The sequence below is a fragment of the Ranitomeya imitator genome, chromosome 5 (assembly GCF_032444005.1).
Source record: "Ranitomeya imitator isolate aRanImi1 chromosome 5, aRanImi1.pri, whole genome shotgun sequence".
In the NCBI taxonomy this organism is placed as follows: Eukaryota; Metazoa; Chordata; class Amphibia; order Anura; family Dendrobatidae; genus Ranitomeya; species Ranitomeya imitator.
The window spans coordinates 293,701,732-293,723,501 of NC_091286.1; the positions used below are offsets into that span (position 1 = coordinate 293,701,732).

At 50.4% G+C, this 21,770-nt stretch overlaps 1 protein-coding gene across 2 annotated transcripts in view; it reads right to left on the minus strand.

The window, feature by feature from the left end:
- The window catches only part of ARMC2 (armadillo repeat containing 2), a 303,914-nt gene that overhangs the window by 258,813 nt on the left and 23,331 nt on the right, over positions 1-21,770 (minus strand). The window lies entirely within an intron of this gene.

Sequence of the window (21,770 nt, forward strand, 5' to 3'; positions counted from 1 at the left end):
CACACCCATGTGTACGCAGATACGGGACCCAGCTCGCCCCACAGGTATATGAGAAATATATATCGCTGTGCTATCTCAAATTTCTTTGCACATATCATCACATGATTGGTGTGGTGTGCACAGTTTCTGACCCTAACTTTGGTCATAGCACTTTGGCACTTTATTTGTTCAGTATATATATATATATATATATATATATATACATATACCGTATATACTCGAGTATAAGCCGACCCGAGTATAAGCCGACCCCCCTAATTTTGCCACAAAAAACTGGGAAAACTTATTGACTCGAGTATAAGCCTAGGGTGGAAAATGCAGCAGCTACCGGTGAATTTCAAAAATAAAAATAGATGCTCCATACTGTTCATTATGGCCCCATAGCTGTGCCATATAGTGCTCTGCACCGTTCATTATTGCCCCATAGCTGTGCTGCCATATAGTGCTCTGCGCCGTTCATTATTGCCCCATAGCCATAGCTGTGCCATATAGTGCTCTGCACCGTTCATTCTTGCCCCATAGCTGTGCCATATAGTGCTCTGCACCGTTCATTATTGCCCCATAGCTGTGCCATATAGTGCTCTGCACTGTTCATTATTGCCCCATAGATGTACCATAGAAAGGTGTGCCATGTAGTGCTCTGCACCGTTCATTTTTGCCCCATATCTCTGCCATATAGTGCTCTGCACCGTTCATTCTTGCCCCATAGCTGTGCCATATAGTGCTCTGCACCGTTCATTATTGCCCCATAGCTCTGCCATATAGTGCTCTGCACAGTTCATTATTGCCCCATAGATGTACCATAGAAAGGTGTGCCATATAGTGCTCTGCACCGTTCATTTTTGCCCCATATCTGTGCCATATAGTGCTCTGCACCGTTCATTCTTGCCCCATAGCTCTGCCATATAGTGCTCTGCACCGTTCCGTTCATTATTGCCCCATAGCTGTGCCATATAGTGTTCTGCACCATTCATTATTGCCCCATAGCTGTGCCATATAGTGCTCTGCACCGTTCATTCTTGTCCCATAGCTGTGCCATATAGTGCTCTGCACCGTTCATTATTGCCCCATAGCTCTGCCATATAGTGCTCTGCACCGTTCATTCTTGTCCCATAGCTGTGCCATATAGTGCTCTGCACCGTTCATTATTGCCTCAGATCTGTACCATATAGTGCTCTGCACCGTTCATTATTGCCCCATATATGCTCCTTATAAAGCTGTGCACCGTTCATTCTTGCCCCATATATGCTCCTTATAAAGCTGTGCACCGTTCATTCTTGCCCCATATATGCTCCTTATAAAGCTTTGCTGCTGCTGCTCCTGCAATAATAATAAAAAAAAAAAAAGCCATACTCACCTCTCTTGATTGCAGCTCCCGGCGTCTCGTTCCGGCGTCTCGTCCCGGCGTCTCTCTGCACTGACTGTTCAGGCAGAGGGCGCCGTGCACACTATATGCATCATCGCGCCCTCTGACCTGCACAGTCAGAGCACAGAGACGCCGGGAAGACAGAGCGGCGCCCGGCGTGTGGAACGTGGACAGGTGAATATAAAATACTCACCTAGTCCCGGCGCTCCCGCCGCAGCTCTTCCTGTCAGCGGTCACTGGCCCCGCTCAGAGGATTGAATATGTGGCTCCACCCCTATGGGAGTGGAGTCCATATTCATTTCTCTAATGTGCGGTCCCACGTGACCGCTGACAGGAAGAGCTGCGGCACCCGGAGACAGTGTGACAGGCAGGGGCAGCGTCAGGAGCGCCGGGACTAGGTGAGTATGCCTCAGCGCCCTCTCCCCCTCACCCGCCGACCCTGCCGCCCACCGTGACTCGAGTATAAGCCGAGATGGGCACTTTGAGCCCAAACATTTGGGCTGAAAATCTCGGCTTATACTCGAGTATATACGGTATATATATATATATATATTTATATATATATATATATATATATATATATATATATACTAGCTGAAGAGCCTGGCGTTGCCTGGGCATAGTAAATATCTGTTTAGTTATAGCACCTCACTTCTCTTATTTTCCCATCACGCCTCTCATTTTTCCCATCACATCTCTCATTTTCTCCCTCACTCCTCTCATTCCCCCTAACACTTGTCATTTCAACCTCACATCTGTCATTTTCCGATCACTCCACTATTTTCCCTCAGTCCTCTCATTTTGCACTCACACCTCTCATTTTCACCTCAGTATATACATGTTTGTCATCTCCCTTATATATAGTATACACCTGTGTCATCTCCTGTATATAGTATATACCTGTATGTCATCTCCCCTGTATATAGTATATACCTGCTGTGTCATCTCCCCTGTATATAGTATATACCTGTATGTCATCTCCTATATCTAGTATATACCTGTATGTCATCTCCTCCTGTATATAGTATATACCTGTGTCATCTCCCCTGTATATAGTATATATCTGTGTGTTATCTCCCCTGTACATAGTATATATCTGTATGTCATCTCCTCCTGTATTACACCTCGTTCACACGTTATTTGGTCAGTATTTTAACCTCAGTATTTGTAAGCTAAATTGGCAGCCTGATAAATCCCCAGCCAACAGGAAGCCCTCCCCCCTGGCAGTATATATTAGCTCACACATACACATAATAGACAGGTCATGTGACTGACAGCTGGCGTATTTCCTATATGGTACATTTGTTGCTCTTGTAGTTTGTCTACTTATTAATCAGATTTTTATTTTTGAAGGATAATACCAGACTTGTGTGTGTTTTAGGGCGAGTTTCGTTTGTCAAGTTGTGTGTGTTGAGTTGCGTGTGGCGACATGCGTGTAGCAACTTTTTGTGTGTCGAGTTGCATGTGACAGGTTAGTGTAGCAAGTTGTGTGCAGCAAGTTTTGTGCATGGCGAGTTTTGTGCGTGGCGAGTTTTATGTGTGGTGCCTTTTGAGTATGTGCAAGTTTTGTTTGAGGCAACTTTTGCATGTGTTGCAACTTTTGTACATGTGGCAATTTTTCCGCGGGTGCAAGTTTTGCGTGAGCCTAGTTTTGCATGTGGCGAGTTTTGAGCGGCGACTTTTGTGTTTCGACTTTTATGTGGCGAGGTTGGTGTATGTGTGGTGAAATGTGTGCTGAGGGTGGTATATGTGTTCAAGCATGTGGTAGTGTGTGGCGCATTTTGTGTGTGTGTTCATATCCCCGTGTGTGGTGAGTATCCCATGTCGGGGCCCCACCTTAGCATCTGTACGGTATATACTCTTTGGCACCATCGCTCTCATTCTTTAAGTCCCCCTTGTTCACATCTGGCAACTGTCAATTTGCCTCCAACACTTTTCCTTTCACTTTTTCCCCATTATGTAGATAGGGGCAAAATTATTTGGTGAATTGGAAAGCGCGGGGTTAAAATTCCGCCTCACAACATAGCCTATGACGCTCTCGGGGTCCAGACGTGTGACTGTGCAAAATTTTGTGGCTGTAGCTGCGACGGTTCAGATGCCAATCCCGGACATACATACATACACACATTCAGCTTTATATATTAGATAGATATGTATATATATATATATTTTTTTTTTTTGTAAACTGATTCATTTATGCACAGTAGCACTTTTTAATTGTTGCAAACTTTTATCTTTTTGCCCTTATTAATATATTTAATATTTTTTTCACTAATTAGCACTTGTTTTTTGATACATTGGCACAGCTGAAGTAGAAATCCCTATAATGTGGTATCTGGGGTTATTTCCTTGCTGGGAACTACTATGATTTTATCCTGTTCTTGTGCATTTTTTTGTGTATTTTTTTATGTATATTTATTTATATATCATTCTTTGCACATTTTATGTAATCATTTGCCACTTGTTTACAATAAAGGCATAATTTTTAATTACCCTTGAACTGGTATACTTTCTGGTGGTTTTCCTGGTTCGTTGCTCTGGTTTTAGTCACTTCCTCCCTCTGAAGATCAAACGGGTCACCTCCCCACAAAGAGAGGACGTGACAGTACCACTACTACCACCAGCAGTGTCACCGAGTATATACACACTGTCCCATGGTAGTGTTCAGTTCTCCATCCCAAAAACCCTCAAGAGAAAGAGGAAATACACCCTACCCACCCACGAGCCACGTCCCTGAATGACAGCATTTCCAAATTACTGGCCTATGAAGTGCTGCCATTCTGGTTGGTGGAGATGGACAATTTTAAAAGAAACTGATGGTAGTTGTCCCGCAGTACATAATTCACAGCCGCCTCCCATTACTTTTCAGGCGAGCCATCCCTGCCCTGCCCACACATGTTGCTGACCAAATCAGGTGTGCACTGAGCAACTCCCATCAGTGGCAATGTCCACATAACAACCGATTCATGGACCAGTAAGCACGGCCAAGAACTTTACATCACTCTAACTGCCTACTGGGTAAATGTAGTGGCAGTTAGGCCTGAGGAGGAAGGCGTTCTAGTACATGCCCTACCACCACCACCAAAGATTGTCAGGCAGTCCTCTGTCCAGTTGCCTCTTCCTCCTACCCCGCTTCCTTCTTCGTCTCCTCATCTAGTCACAGTAAGACCTGCACCACCAACTTCAGCACAGGCAGGGGGAAGCGACAGCAGCCTATTCTGAAACTGATCTATTTGGTGAAAAATCCCACACTGTGCAGTAGCTGTGGACGGGGATCAAGCAGCAGACAGATGATTGGTTCTGGTGAACCTCAAGCATGGCCTGGCGATGTGCTATAATGGGTGAAACCCAGTAGTACCTCTGGGTCTACCCAGTTTGACACACATAGGTGCTACTGAAAGTGCGGGCAGTGTGTGCGTGATTTTGGCGTTCTTAGGCTATGTTCACACTTTGCGGATTTTGCTGCGGATCCGCAGCGGATTTGACCGCTGCGGATCCGCAGCAGTTTCCCATGAGTTTACAGTACAATGTAAACCTATGGGAAACAAAAAACGCTGTGCACATGCTGCGGGAAAAAACGCGCGGAAACGCTGCGGATTACATTCCGCAGCATGTCACTTCTTTTCTGCGGATTTTCACCTCCAATAGGAAACTGCAGATGAAAATCCGCATAAGAAACCGCAGTAAAAACCGCGATAAATCCGCAGTAAAAACCGCGATGGGTTTTCACTGCGGATTTAGGAATTCTGCTGCGGAAAAATCCGCAGTGGAATCCGCAAAGTGTGCACATAGCCTAACCCTGCATGCCTTTTGCCTTCCTGCTCACCAGCTGATATTCAACAAACCAACAAGGTGAAACTCCACCTTGTATATGCTGGAGAGACTGAGCATTAGCAGGCAATAGTGGAGTTTCATCTGTCGCACGCCTGGCTGAGTCGCTCTGCGGAACAACACCACTTTGCCACCAATAAGTGGACCTCCGTGTGTGCCTTGTGCTGCTTCAAACACTCCAAGAACATGGCAAGCGCTGATGACGCCATCATGAGCCTTACTATACCACTTCTATGCCTGCTGAAAAAAAAACACCAGGTGATGATGGATGAGATGGTGACGCAGGAGGAAGAGGAGTCGTCATCACAGACAGGCGCATCTGCCTGTCCAGAGCCAACGTGGCAAAGTTAACATTTACTAAAATGAACCAGATGTGGATCCCACTATGCCTTTGACTGCCTAGACAACAATACCAGCCACACCCAGCCAATGTTCAACTCTATTTGCTATTTGTTTAGTTTTGAGGCCTCTCCAAATAAAAAAAACAATGTCTGCTACCTCATCTTCTGCCTGTTCCACGTACACCACCATGTTCAGCTTCACCTATGGAGAGTGGTTGTAGATGACGAGGAAAAAGCTAATATATTAAACACCTTCTCCACGGTATTTACGTTGGAAAATAAAACGCTAGGTGAAATTCTGAGAGACAAAGAAAACCCTATATCAAGGGTCACCAATCTAACCCAAGAAGAGGTGCGAAACCAGCTAAATAAGATTAAAATAGATAAATCTCTGGGTCCAGATGACATACACCCACGAGTACTAAGAGAACTAAGTAATGTAATAGACAAACCATTATTTCTTATATTTAGGGACTCTATAGCAACGGGGTCTGTTCCACAGGACTGGCGCATAGCAAATGTGGTACCAATATTCAAAAAGGGCTCTAAAAGTGAACCTGGAAATTATAGGCCAGTAAGTCTAACCTCTATTGGTAAAATATTTGAAGGGTTTCTGAGGGATGTTATTCTGGATTATCTCAAAGAGAATAACTGTTTAACTCCATATCAGCATGGGTTTATGAGGAATCGCTCCTGTCAAACCAATCCAATCAGTTTTTATGAAGAGATAAGCTATAGGCTGGACCAAGGTGAGTCATTGGACGTGGTATATCTTGATTTTCCAAAGCGTTTGATACCGTGCCACACAAGAGGTGTAACTGGCTTAGTGATAGAAAGCAGAGGGTGGTTATAAATGGTATATTCTCTAACTGGGTCGCTGTGACCAGTGGGGTACCACAGGGGTCGGTGTTGGGACCTATTCTCTTCAACATATTTATTAACGATCTGGTAGAAGGTTTACACAGTAAAATATCGATATTTGCAGATGATACAAAACTATGTAAAGCAGTTAATACAAGAGAAGATAGTATTCTGCTACAGATGGATCTGGATAAGTTGGAAACTTGGGCTGAAAGGTGGCAGATGAGGTTTAACAATGATAAATGTAAGGTTATACACATGGGAAGAAGTAATCAATATCACCATTACACACTGAATGGGAAACCAATGGGTAAATCTGACAGGGAGAAGGACTTGGGGATCCTAGTTAATGATAAACTTACCTGGAGCAGCCAGTGCCAGGCAGCAGCTGCCAAGGCAAACAGGATCATGGGGTGCATTAAAAGAGGTCTGGATACACATGATGAGAGCATTATACTGCCTCTGTACAAATCCCTGGTTAGACCGCACATGGAGTACTGTGTACAGTTTTGGGCATCGGTGCTTAGAAAGGATATAACAGAACGAGAGCAAGTACAAAGGAGGGCATCAAGATTAATAAAGGGGGTGGGTGGACTACAATACCCAGAGAGATTAGCAAAATTAATATTATTTAGTCTAGAAAAAAGATGACTGAGGGGTGATCTAATAATCATGTATAAGTATACAAGGGGACAATACAAATATCTCTACAAGGATCTGTTTATACGAAGGAAGGTGACGGTCACAAGGGGGCATTGTCTGCATCTGGAGGAGAGAAGGTTTTTCCACCAACATAGAAGAAGATTCTCTACTGTTAGAGCAGTGAGAATCTGGAATTCCTTGCCTGAGGAGGTGGTGATGACAAACTGAGTCGGGTTCAAGGGAGGCCTGGAGCGTAACAATATTGTATCTTACAGTTATTAGGTTCTTTAGAAGGATGTAGATCTGGGGATTTATTCAGACGGAATATAGGCTGAACTGGATGGACAAATGTCTTTTTTCGGCCTTGCAAACTATGTATGTTACCTACTTCATCCTCTGCCTCCTGGGTCTACATTATTATTTTTTGTGTAAGCAATTCTATGTTCTTTTAACCCCTTTACCCCCAAGGGTGGTTTGCACGTTGATGACCAGGCCAATTTTTACAATTCTGACCACTGTCCCTTTATGAGGTTATAACTCTAGAACTCTTCAACGGATCCCAGTAATTCTGACATTATTTTCTCGTGACATACTGCACTTCATGATAGTGGTATAATTTATTTGATATTACCTGCGATTATTTATGAAAAAAACGGAAATTTGGCAAAAATTTTAAAAATTTCGCAATTTTCCAACTTTAAATTTTTATGCAATTAAATCACAGAGATATGTCACACAAAATACTTTACAAGTAACATTTCCCACATGTCTACTTTACATCAGCACAATTTTGGAACCAAAATTTTTTTTTGTTAGGGAGTTATAAGGGTTAAAAGTTGACCAGCAATTTCTCATTTTTACAACACCATTTTTTTTTAGGGACCACATCTCATTTGAAGTCATTTTGAGGGGTCTATATGATAGAAAATACCCAAGTGTGACATCATTCTAAAAACTGCACCCCTCAAGGTGCTCAAAACCACATTCAAGAAGTTTATTAACCCTTCAGGTGTTTCACAGGAATTTTTGGAATGTTTAAATAAAAATGAACATTTAACTTTTTTTCACAAAAAATTTACTTCAGCTCCAATTTGTTTTATTTTACCAATGGTAACAGGAGAAAATGGACCCCAAAAGATGTTGAACAATTTGTCCTGAGTACGCTGATACCCCATATGTGGGGGTAAACCACTGTTTGGGCGCATGGGAGAGCTCAGAAGTAGTGTTGAGCGATACCTTCCGATATCGGAAAGTATCGGTATCGGTTTGGATCGGCCGATATTCAAAAAATATCGGATATCGCCGATACCGATACCCGATCCCAATGCAAGTCAATGGGACCAAAATATCGGAATTAAAATAAACCCTTTCTTTCCTTGTAGGTTCATTCTACATGAAGGAAAACAACTAAGAATAATGCCGGATGTATTTGGGGAGGTGGCGGAGACATTAAAGTCATAGAGGTTTATCCCAATCAAATAGAATAGCATGTTTTTTGTTTTTTTTTAAGACGTTCGGAGTGACAAAGATATTGACTATGTAAATTTTTTTTTTATTTTGTCAGATATTGATGTTTCACTATTCCACGCCCTTCCCCTTCTTTTTTTTCTTTTTTTTTTTCTTTTCCCACACTTTCATCTTCATCATCATCAGCATCTTTGACATCAACTTCTTCACCTTATTCATCTTCTTCTTCATCTTCTACCTATTTTTTTTTTTTTATTACATTCTTCATATTCATTTTATTCAACTATTATTATTATTCTTATTCTACATATTCTTTTTATTCCACTGTTATTATTCTTCCTATTCTACTTCTTCATCATATTCTCATTTGTGACAGGCATTCCCGTAGTTGTTATCTATAAAAGTTTGAAGATTACACCTTCCGTTCTGCCAGTCACAAAAGTTACATTTGTCCGCGTTCAGTTTGGCCTGCAGCATCAGGCTTTATCCAGGGGCACCACGAGGAGGAACGGACTCACCCCCATACACTGCTTAGTCTTCTTCTGCATATAATTTAGATAATATCTTTTGCTCTGATATTAAGTCTTATGCTTAATGTTCTTCTGCTCTTTGTTCTGCAGCCTCTTGTTCTTCTGCTTCTCGGTCTTCCATGTTGTCGTCTCCAGGGTCGTCGTCTCCAGTGTCGTCATCTCCGCCGTCGTCGTCGTCGTCATCGGGGTGGTCTTCCGTGTCGTCGTCATCGTGGTGGTCTTCCGGGTCGTCGACGTTAGGGTCTTCAACTTGGAAATGTAGCAGAAGGTACAAGAAGGCTGAGAAAATGCCAAGAACCAGCTGATGGAACTGGAACTCGGATGGCTACCCGAAGGTTCAAGAGCCTATGGAACTACCGAGGACCAGCTGACGTTACTGGAACCCGGTTACTAAGCAGGAGGTACCCGTGCTAAAAAGCACTACCAAGGACCGCCTGACGTTGACGGAACTCGGATACCCAGAAGGAGGCACCTAAGCCAAAGGCTCTGCCCGGAACCAGCTGACGTTACTGGAACCAGGATGGGGAGCAGAAGGTACAAGAGCAAAAGACACTGCCGAGAACCAGCTGACGGTACTGGAACCCGGATGGGTAGCCGAAGGTCCAAGAGCCAATGGAACTACCGAGGACCAGCTGACGTTACTGGAACCCGGTTACTAAGCAGGAGGTACCCGTGCCTGAAAGCACTACCAAGGACCACCTGACGTTGGTGGAACTTGGATACCCAGAAGGAGGCACCTAAGCCAAAGGCTCTGCCCGGAACCAGCTGACGGTACTGGAACCAGGATGGGGAGCAGAAGGTACAAGAGCAAAAGACACTGCCGAGAACCAGCTGACGGTGCTGGAACCAGGTGGTGGACCCGAAGGCCCACAGGAGAGGAGAGAACAGCTAGGCCGCGAGGCAGCCGCAGTTACCGAACCCCAACAGTCCTACAGGGGGAGCTGGGCCTACTGGCACTACATAACCAGCCTTGACTACCAGTTCACGCAGCCCACATAGGAAGCTCCTAAACTGGAGGCACCCTGGAGTTGGCTAACTCGACCGCACCACGACGGGGCAAGCATAGGCGTCTCAGTGAAGTTGACACAACCCGGAAACAGCTGACGGTGCTGAAACCAGGCTTGGCACGAGGGAGTACCTGTGACAAGAACACTGCTGAGAACCAGCTGGCGGTGCTGGAACCCGGATGCGTTGCCCCAGTGTGCAAGAGCCAATGGCACGACCGAGGACCAGCTGACGGTGCTGGAACCCGGTTACTAAGCTGTAGGTGCCCGCGCTTAAAAGCACTACCAAGGACCGCCTGGCGTTGGCGGAACTCGGATACCCAGGAGGAGGCACCTAAGCCAAAGGCTCGGCCCGGAACCAGCTGACGGTGCTGGAACCAGGTGGTGGACCCCAAGGCCCACAGGAGAGGAGAGAACAGCTAGGCCGCGAGGCAGCCGCAGTTACCGAACCCCAACAGTCCTACAGGGGGAGCTGGGCCTACTGGCACTACAGAACCAGCCTTGACTACCAGTTCACGCAGCCCACATAGGAAGCTCCTAAACTGGAGGCACCCTGGAGTTGGCTAACCCGACCGCACCACGACGAGGCAAGCATAGGTGTCTCAGTGAGCTTGACACAACCCGGAAACAGCTGACGGTGCTGAAACCAGGCTTGGCACGAGGGAGTACCTGTGACAAAAACACTGCCGAGAACCAGCTGGCGGTGCTGGAACCCGGATGCGTTGCCCCAGTGTGCAAGAGCCAATGGCACGACCGAGGACCAGCTGACGGTGCTGGAACCCGGTTACTAAGCTGTAGGTGCCCGCGCTTAAAAGCACTACCAAGGACCGCCTGGCGTTGGCGGAACTCGGATACCCAGGAGGAGGCACCTAAGCCAAAGGCTCGGCCCGGAACCAGCTGACGGTGCTGGAACCAGGTGGTGGACCCCAAGGCCCACAGGAGAGGAGAGAACAGCTAGGCCGCGAGGCAGCCGCAGTTACCGAACCCCAACAGTCCTACAGGGGGAGCTGGGCCTACTGGCACTACAGAACCAGCCTTGACTACCAGTTCACGCAGCCCACATAGGAAGCTCCTAAACTGGAGGCACCCTGGAGTTGGCTAACCCGACCGCACCACGACGAGGCAAGCATAGGTGTCTCAGTGAGCTTGACACAACCCGGAAACAGCTGACGGTGCTGAAACCAGGCTTGGCACGAGGGAGTACCTGTGACAAAAACACTGCCGAGAACCAGCTGGCGGTGCTGGAACCCGGATGCGTTGCCCCAGTGTGCAAGAGCCAATGGCACGACCGAGGACCAGCTGACGGTGCTGGAACCCGGTTACTAAGCTGTAGGTGCCCGCGCTTAAAAGCACTACCAAGGACCGCCTGGCGTTGGCGGAACTCGGATACCCAGGAGGAGGCACCTAAGCCAAAGGCTCGGCCCGGAACCAGCTGACGGTGCTGGAACCAGGTGGTGGACCCCAAGGCCCACAGGAGAGGAGAGAACAGCTAGGCCGCGAGGCAGCCGCAGTTACCGAACCCCAACAGTCCTACAGGGGGAGCTGGGCCTACTGGCACTACAGAACCAGCCTTGACTACCAGTTCACGCAGCCCACATAGGAAGCTCCTAAACTGGAGGCACCCTGGAGTTGGCTAACCCGACCGCACCACGACGAGGCAAGCATAGGTGTCTCAGTGAGCTTGACACAACCCGGAAACAGCTGACGGTGCTGAAACCAGGCTTGGCACGAGGGAGTACCTGTGACAAAAACACTGCCGAGAACCAGCTGGCGGTGCTGGAACCCGGATGCGTTGCCCCAGTGTGCAAGAGCCAATGGCACGACCGAGGACCAGCTGACGGTGCTGGAACCCGGTTACTAAGCTGTAGGTGCCCGCGCTTAAAAGCACTACCAAGGACCGCCTGGCGTTGGCGGAACTCGGATACCCAGGAGGAGGCACCTAAGCCAAAGGCTCGGCCCGGAACCAGCTGACGGTGCTGGAACCAGGTGGTGGACCCCAAGGCCCACAGGAGAGGAGAGAACAGCTAGGCCGCGAGGCAGCCGCAGTTACCGAACCCCAACAGTCCTACAGGGGGAGCTGGGCCTACTGGCACTACAGAACCAGCCTTGACTACCAGTTCACGCAGCCCACATAGGAAGCTCCTAAACTGGAGGCACCCTGGAGTTGGCTAACCCGACCGCACCACGACGAGGCAAGCATAGGTGTCTCAGTGAGCTTGACACAACCCGGAAACAGCTGACGGTGCTGAAACCAGGCTTGGCACGAGGGAGTACCTGTGACAAAAACACTGCCGAGAACCAGCTGGCGGTGCTGGAACCCGGATGCGTTGCCCCAGTGTGCAAGAGCCAATGGCACGACCGAGGACCAGCTGACGGTGCTGGAACCCGGTTACTAAGCTGTAGGTGCCCGCGCTTAAAAGCACTACCAAGGACCGCCTGGCGTTGGCGGAACTCGGATACCCAGGAGGAGGCACCTAAGCCAAAGGCTCGGCCCGGAACCAGCTGACGGTGCTGGAACCAGGTGGTGGACCCCAAGGCCCACAGGAGAGGAGAGAACAGCTAGGCCGCGAGGCAGCCGCAGTTACCGAACCCCAACAGTCCTACAGGGGGAGCTGGGCCTACTGGCACTACAGAACCAGCCTTGACTACCAGTTCACGCAGCCCACATAGGAAGCTCCTAAACTGGAGGCACCCTGGAGTTGGCTAACCCGACCGCACCACGACGAGGCAAGCATAGGTGTCTCAGTGAGCTTGACACAACCCGGAAACAGCTGACGGTGCTGAAACCAGGCTTGGCACGAGGGAGTACCTGTGACAAAAACACTGCCGAGAACCAGCTGGCGGTGCTGGAACCCGGATGCGTTGCCCCAGTGTGCAAGAGCCAATGGCACGACCGAGGACCAGCTGACGGTGCTGGAACCCGGTTACTAAGCTGTAGGTGCCCGCGCTTAAAAGCACTACCAAGGACCGCCTGGCGTTGGCGGAACTCGGATACCCAGGAGGAGGCACCTAAGCCAAAGGCTCGGCCCGGAACCAGCTGACGGTGCTGGAACCAGGTGGTGGACCCCAAGGCCCACAGGAGAGGAGAGAACAGCTAGGCCGCGAGGCAGCCGCAGTTACCGAACCCCAACAGTCCTACAGGGGGAGCTGGGCCTACTGGCACTACAGAACCAGCCTTGACTACCAGTTCACGCAGCCCACATAGGAAGCTCCTAAACTGGAGGCACCCTGGAGTTGGCTAACCCGACCGCACCACGACGAGGCAAGCATAGGTGTCTCAGTGAGCTTGACACAACCCGGAAACAGCTGACGGTGCTGAAACCAGGCTTGGCACGAGGGAGTACCTGTGACAAAAACACTGCCGAGAACCAGCTGGCGGTGCTGGAACCCGGATGCGTTGCCCCAGTGTGCAAGAGCCAATGGCACGACCGAGGACCAGCTGACGGTGCTGGAACCCGGTTACTAAGCTGTAGGTGCCCGCGCTTAAAAGCACTACCAAGGACCGCCTGGCGTTGGCGGAACTCGGATACCCAGGAGGAGGCACCTAAGCCAAAGGCTCGGCCCGGAACCAGCTGACGGTGCTGGAACCAGGTGGTGGACCCCAAGGCCCACAGGAGAGGAGAGAACAGCTAGGCCGCGAGGCAGCCGCAGTTACCGAACCCCAACAGTCCTACAGGGGGAGCTGGGCCTACTGGCACTACAGAACCAGCCTTGACTACCAGTTCACGCAGCCCACATAGGAAGCTCCTAAACTGGAGGCACCCTGGAGTTGGCTAACCCGACCGCACCACGACGAGGCAAGCATAGGTGTCTCAGTGAGCTTGACACAACCCGGAAACAGCTGACGGTGCTGAAACCAGGCTTGGCACGAGGGAGTACCTGTGACAAAAACACTGCCGAGAACCAGCTGGCGGTGCTGGAACCCGGATGCGTTGCCCCAGTGTGCAAGAGCCAATGGCACGACCGAGGACCAGCTGACGGTGCTGGAACCCGGTTACTAAGCTGTAGGTGCCCGCGCTTAAAAGCACTACCAAGGACCGCCTGGCGTTGGCGGAACTCGGATACCCAGGAGGAGGCACCTAAGCCAAAGGCTCGGCCCGGAACCAGCTGACGGTGCTGGAACCAGGTGGTGGACCCCAAGGCCCACAGGAGAGGAGAGAACAGCTAGGCCGCGAGGCAGCCGCAGTTACCGAACCCCAACAGTCCTACAGGGGGAGCTGGGCCTACTGGCACTACAGAACCAGCCTTGACTACCAGTTCACGCAGCCCACATAGGAAGCTCCTAAACTGGAGGCACCCTGGAGTTGGCTAACCCGACCGCACCACGACGAGGCAAGCATAGGTGTCTCAGTGAGCTTGACACAACCCGGAAACAGCTGACGGTGCTGAAACCAGGCTTGGCACGAGGGAGTACCTGTGACAAAAACACTGCCGAGAACCAGCTGGCGGTGCTGGAACCCGGATGCGTTGCCCCAGTGTGCAAGAGCCAATGGCACGACCGAGGACCAGCTGACGGTGCTGGAACCCGGTTACTAAGCTGTAGGTGCCCGCGCTTAAAAGCACTACCAAGGACCGCCTGGCGTTGGCGGAACTCGGATACCCAGGAGGAGGCACCTAAGCCAAAGGCTCGGCCCGGAACCAGCTGACGGTGCTGGAACCAGGTGGTGGACCCCAAGGCCCACAGGAGAGGAGAGAACAGCTAGGCCGCGAGGCAGCCGCAGTTACCGAACCCCAACAGTCCTACAGGGGGAGCTGGGCCTACTGGCACTACAGAACCAGCCTTGACTACCAGTTCACGCAGCCCACATAGGAAGCTCCTAAACTGGAGGCACCCTGGAGTTGGCTAACTCGACCGCACCACGACGGGGCAAGCATAGGCGTCTCAGTGAAGTTGACACAACCCGGAAACAGCTGACGGTGCTGAAACCAGGCTTGGCACGAGGGAGTACCTGTGACAAGAACACTGCCGAGAACCAGCTGGCGGTGCTGGAACCCGGATGCGTTGCCTTGCCTATTAAAGATTGTCTTCCTAGAGCCCCAACTAGCGGTGTTGGAGCAAAGGGTAAGCAGGGGGAGATGAGTGTAGGCCGAAGCCTGCACTGGAGGCAGCTTTGTGTCTGCGTTGCGTTTGCAGGACACTTTGCCGGCTACACACTGGGGGAACAGCTGGCGTTGCTGAACCCCACTAACACAATGGCGTGTGTTTTTCTCTGTGCAGCTAGCACTTGCGGGCAAAAACTAGCGATGTTAGAGCCCGTGTTGAAGCAGGAGGAGGAGGAGAGGAGCAGAGTGTAGGCCGAAGCTTAGTTGAACCAATTTCAAAGGAAACCTTTAACCCCCCCCTCAGGTGTTACAAAGTACAAGAGACACACCTTGTGCAGTATTAATGCTGCACAAGTGAAAGGTTGCTCTATTAATTTGTCTACTTGCACACGCTGAATGAAAGACATACACAATTTACCCCATTCTACAGTCAAACTGTAGTGGATGCGTGACTTGGTTTTTTGATGAGACGCAGCACAGGTGTCCAAAATAACGCCTTGGTGCTTGGAGCAGCTTCCTGAGCGTTGTTATTTGCTGTACAGGAGTCTGCGCTCTTGTGTTATCCCTTGGCAATGCCCTGTTAGCGCTGCCCATCTTATGACATCATTTCATGTTGGCCGGTGCGGTTAACGATGGCCATAAATCCCAGACCCACAGTGTCTTTTCATAAAGCCACACTGCGGTGCTGGGATTCGTGGCCTTGAGCAGTAAATATTTTGGCCGCTCACACACGTCCTTACACCTGCTTCAGACTGGGCGGCCTCTGCTGATCCCTTCTTGCATGCCGCGGCCATGAGGCTGCACAGTCTGAAGAAGGCTGAAGGAGATGAGTTAAGACAGGCGAAGATATGCACTGCTCGTGCCCATCAATCACACCCTCGCAGTCAAAATAATTAAGACAACGAGGAGCATTTTATTCAGGCAGGGCGGACGAACAGGCGCAAGTAGCCAACCAATGATGTCAGAAGACGGGAAGCGCTACCAAGGGGGGTGCTGCGTATCATTAGAAAGGAAAGTCACACCTCAGGGACAGTGGAATGGTCTCAAAGAGACACATTTTGTACGTGTTGAGTTCCACGTGGGCAAGGAGAAAACATCAGCCACCTTGTACAAATGCAGCAGTACTGCTGTACAAGGTGGCTGTTATACATAGAAACACCTGGGGGTGGGGGCCAGGCTCCCTTCAATTTCAGTTCATGTGCCTGCGTGGCGTTTGCAGGTCACGTTGCAAGCTGCACAGCAGGGGAACAGCTGGCGGTGCTGAACCCCACTAACACATTGGCTGGTGTTTTTCTCTGTGCAGCTAGCATTTCCGGGCAAAAACTAGCGGTGTTTGAGCCCAGGGTCAGCAGGAGGAGGAGGAGAGGAGCAAAGTGTAGGCCGAAGCCTGCACTGGTGGCAGCTTTTGGTCGGTTGTGCCAGCGTGGCTTGTGCTGGACACGATGCCGGCTACACAGCGGGGGAACAGCTGGCGTTGCTGAACCCCACTAACACATTGGCTGGTGTTTTTCTCTGTGCAGCTAGCATTTCCGGGCAAAAACTAGCGGTGTTTGAGCCCAGGGTCAGCAGGAGGAGGAGGAGAGGAGCAAAGTGTAGGCCGAAGCCTGCACTGGTGGCAGCTTTTGGTCGGTTGTGCCAGCGTGGCTTGTGCTGGACACGATGCCGGCTACACAGCGGGGGAACAGCTGGCGTTGCTGAACCCCACTAACACATTGGCTGGTGTTTTTCTCTGTGCAGCTAGCATTTCCGGGCAAAAACTAGCGTTGTTACAGCCCAGGGTCAGCAGGAGGAGGAGAGGAGCAGAGTGTAGGCCGAAGCCTAGTTGAACCAATTTCAAAGGTTACCTTTAACCCCCCCTCAGGTGTTACAAAGAACAAGAGCCACTCCTTCTGCAGCATTAATGCTGCACAAGTAAAAGGTTGCTCTATTAATTTGTCTACTTGCACAAGCTGAATGCAACACGTAGACTATTTAGCCCATTATACTGTTTAACAGTAGTGGAGGCGTGACTTGTCTTTTTAAAGAAAAGCAGCACAGGTGTCGAAAACACCTTTTTGCATGGGCGCAGCTTCCTGAGCGTTGTTAGTTGCTGTACAGGAGTCTGCGCTCTTGTGATCCTTTGGCCATGCGCTGTGAGCGCTTCCTGTCTTATGACCTCATTTCATGTTGGCCGTTGCGGTTAGCGATGGACATGAATCCCAGACCCACAGTGTGTTTTTAAAAAATCACACTGCGGTGCTGGGATTCGTGCCCTGGTGCAGTAAATATGTTTGCCGCTCACACATGTCCTTACACCTGCTTCAGACTGGACGGCCTCATCTGATCCCTTATCGCATGCCGCGGCCATGAGGCCGCACAGTCAGAAGAAGGCGGAAGGAGGGGAGTGAAAACAGGGGAACATATGCACTGCTCGTGCCCATCAATCACACCCTCGCAGTCAAAATATATGAGACAACGGGGGGCGTTGTGTCGGGCAGGGGGGACGCACAGGCACAGCCAGCCAACCAATGATGTCAGGAGACGGGCAGCGCTAACAATGGGGGTGCTGCGTGTCATTAAAAAGGAAAGTCACACCTCAGGGACATTGTAATGGTCTGTAATGAGACACATTTTGTACTTGTTGAGTTCCACGTGTGCAAGGAGAAAAAGTCAGCCACCTTGTACAAATGCAGCAGTACTGCTGTACAAGGTGGCTGTTATACATAGAAACACCTGGGGGGGTGGGGGGCAGGCTCCCTTCAATTTCAGTTCATGTGCCTGCGTGGCGTTTGCAGGTCACGTTGCAAGCTACACAGCAGGGGAACAGCTGGCGTTGCTGAACCCCACTGACACATTGACTGGTGTTTTTCTCTGTGCAGATTGCATGTCCGGGCAAAAACTAGCGGTGTTAGAGCCCAGGGTCAGCAGGAGGAGGAGGAGAGGAGCAAAGTGTAGGCCGAAGCCTGCACTGGTGGCAGCTTTTGTTCTGTTGTGCCAGCGTGGCTTGTGCTGGACACGTTGCCGACTACACAGCAGGGGAACAGCTGGCGGTGCTGAACCCCACTAACACATTGGCTGGTGTTTTTCTCTGTGCAGCTAGCATTTCCGGGCAAAAACTAGCGGTGTTTGAGCCCAGGGTCAGCAGGAGGAGTAGAGGAGCAGAGTGTAGGCCGAAGCCTAGTTGAACCAATTTCAAAGGTTACCTTAAACCCCCCCCTCAGGTGTTGCAAGGTACAAGAGCCACACCTTGAACAGCATTAATGATGCACAAGTCAAAGGTTGCTCTATTTAATTTTGCTCCTTGCACACGCTGAATTAAACACGTACACTATTTAGCCCATTATACTGTCAAACAGTTGTGGAGGCGTGACTTGTCTTTTTAACGAGACGCAGCACAGGTGTCAAAATTTGCACCTAGGTACTGGGCGCAGATTCCTGAGCGTTGTTATTTGCTGTACAGGAGTCTGCGCTCTTGTGTTATCCCTTGGCAATACCCTGTTAGTGCAGGCCGTCTCATGACCTCATTTCATGTTGGCCGGTGCGGTTAACGATGGCCATAAATCCCAGACCCACAGTGGCTTTTCCTAAAGTCACACTGCGGTGCTGGGATTCGTGGCCTTGTGCAGTAAATATGTTCGCCGCTCACACATGTCCTTACACCTGCTTCAGACTGGGCGGCCTCAGCTGATCCCTTATCGCATGCCGCGGCCATGAGGCCGCACAGTCAGAAGAAGGCGGAAGGAGGGGAGTGAAAACAGGGGAACATATGCACTGCTCGTGCCCATCAATCACACCCTCGCAGTCAAAATATATGAGACAACGGGGGGCGTTGTGTCGGGCAGGGGGGACGCACAGGCACAGCCAGCCAACCAATGATGTCAGGAGACGGGCAGCGCTAACAATGGGGGTGCTGCGTGTCATTACAAAGGAAAGTCACACCTCAGGGACATTGTAATGGTCTCTAATGAGACACATTTTGTACGTGTTGAGTTCCACGTGGGCAAGGAGAAAAAGTCAGCCACCTCGTACAAATGCAGCAGTACTGCTGTACAAGGTGGCTGATATACATAGAAACACCTGTGGGTGGGGGGCAGGCTCCCTTCAATTTCAGTTCATGTGCCTGCGTGGCGTTTGCAGGTCACGTTGCAAGCTACACAGCAGGGGAACAGCTGGCGTTGCTGAACCCCACTAACACATTGGCTGGTGTTTTTCTCTGTGCAGCTAGCATGTCCGGGCAGAAACTGGCGTTGTTTGAGCCCAGGGTCAGCAGGAGGAGGAGAGGAGCAAAGTGTAGGCCGAAGCCTGCACTGGTGGCAGCTTTTGGTCGGTTGTGCCAGCGTGGCTTGTGCTGGACACGATGCCGGCTACACAGCGGGGGAACAGCAGGCGGTGCTGAACCCCACTAACACATTGGCTGGTGTTTTTCTCTGTGCAGCTAGCATGTCCGGGCAGAAACTGGCGTTGTTTGAGCCCAGGGTCAGCAGGAGGAGGAGAGGAGCAAAGTGTAGGCCGAAGCCTGCACTGGTGGCAGCTTTTGGTCGGTTGTGCCAGCGTGGCTTGTGCTGGACACGTTGCCGACTACACAGCAGGGGAACAGCTGGCGGTGCTGAACCCCACTAACACATTGGCTGGTGTTTTTCTCTGTGCAGCTAGCATTTCCGGGCAAAAACTAGCGGTGTTTGAGCCCAGGGTCAGCAGGAGGAGTAGAGGAGCAGAGTGTAGGCCGAAGCCTAGTTGAACCAATTTCAAAGGTTACCTTTAACCCCCCCCTCAGGTGTTGCAAGGTACAAGAGCCACACCTTGTGCAGCATTAATGCTGCACAAGTAAAAGGTTGCTCTATTTGTTTTGCTCCTTGCACACGCTGACTAAAACACGTACACTATTTAGCCCATTATACTGTCAAACAGTTGTGGAGGCGTGACTTGTCTTTTTAACGAGACGCAGCACAGGTGTCAAAATTTGCACCTAGGTACTGGGCGCAGATTCCTGAGCGTTGTTATTTGCTGTACAGGAGTCTGCGCTATTGTGATCCCTTGGCCATGCGCTGTGAGCGCTTCCTGTCTTCTGACCTCATTTCATGTCGGCCGTTGCGGTTAGCGATGGACATGAATCCCAGACCCACAGTGTGTTTTTAAAAAATCACACTGCGGTGCTGGGATTCGTGCCCTGGTGCACTAAATATGTTTGCCGCTCACACATGTCCTTACACCTGCTTCAGACTGGGCGGCCTCATCTGATCCCTTATCGCCTGCCGCGGCCATGAGGACACCCAGTCTGAAGAAGGCGGAAGGAGATGAGTGAACACAGGCAAACATATGCACTGCACATGCCCATCAATCACACCCTCGCTGTCCAAAAAAATAAGACACCGAGGGCCGTTGTTTCGAGCAGGGGAGATGCACAGGCGCAGCCAGCTAACCAATGATGTCAAAAGACGGGCAGCGCTAACAAGGGTGGTGCTGCGTGTCATTACAAAGGAAAGTCACACCTCAGGGACATTGTAATGGTCTCTAATGAGACACATTTTGTACGTGTTGAGTTCCACGTGGGCAAGGAGAAAAAGTCAGCCACCTCGTACAAATGCAGCAGTACTGCTGTACAAGGTGGCTGATATACATAGAAACACCTGTGGGTGGGGGGCAGGCTCCCTTCAATTTCAGTTCATGTGCCTGCGTGGCGTTTGCAGGTCACGTTGCAAGCTACACAGCAGGGGAACAGCTGGCGTTGCTGAACCCCACTAACACATTGGCTGGTGTTTTTCTCTGTGCAGCTAGCATGTCCGGGCAGAAACTGGCGTTGTTTGAGCCCAGGGTCAGCAGGAGGAGGAGAGGAGCAAAGTGTAGGCCGAAGCCTGCACTGGTGGCAGCTTTTGGTCGGTTGTGCCAGCGTGGCTTGTGCTGGACACGATGCCGGCTACACAGCGGGGGAACAGCAGGCGGTGCTGAACCCCACTAACACATTGGCTGGTGTTTTTCTCTGTGCAGCTAGCATGTCCGGGCAGAAACTGGCGTTGTTTGAGCCCAGGGTCAGCAGGAGGAGGAGAGGAGCAAAGTGTAGGCCGAAGCCTGCACTGGTGGCAGCTTTTGGTCGGTTGTGCCAGCGTGGCTTGTGCTGGACACGTTGCCGACTACACAGCAGGGGAACAGCTGGCGGTGCTGAACCCCACTAACACATTGGCTGGTGTTTTTCTCTGTGCAGCTAGCATTTCCGGGCAAAAACTAGCGGTGTTTGAGCCCAGGGTCAGCAGGAGGAGTAGAGGAGCAGAGTGTAGGCCGAAGCCTAGTTGAACCAATTTCAAAGGTTACCTTTAACCCCCCCCTCAGGTGTTGCAAGGTACAAGAGCCACACCTTGTGCAGCATTAATGCTGCACAAGTAAAAGGTTGCTCTATTTGTTTTGCTCCTTGCACACGCTGACTAAAACACGTACACTATTTAGCCCATTATACTGTCAAACAGTTGTGGAGGCGTGACTTGTCTTTTTAACGAGACGCAGCACAGGTGTCAAAATTTGCACCTAGGTACTGGGCGCAGATTCCTGAGCGTTGTTATTTGCTGTACAGGAGTCTGCGCTATTGTGATCCCTTGGCCATGCGCTGTGAGCGCTTCCTGTCTTCTGACCTCATTTCATGTCGGCCGTTGCGGTTAGCGATGGACATGAATCCCAGACCCACAGTGTGTTTTTAAAAAATCACACTGCGGTGCTG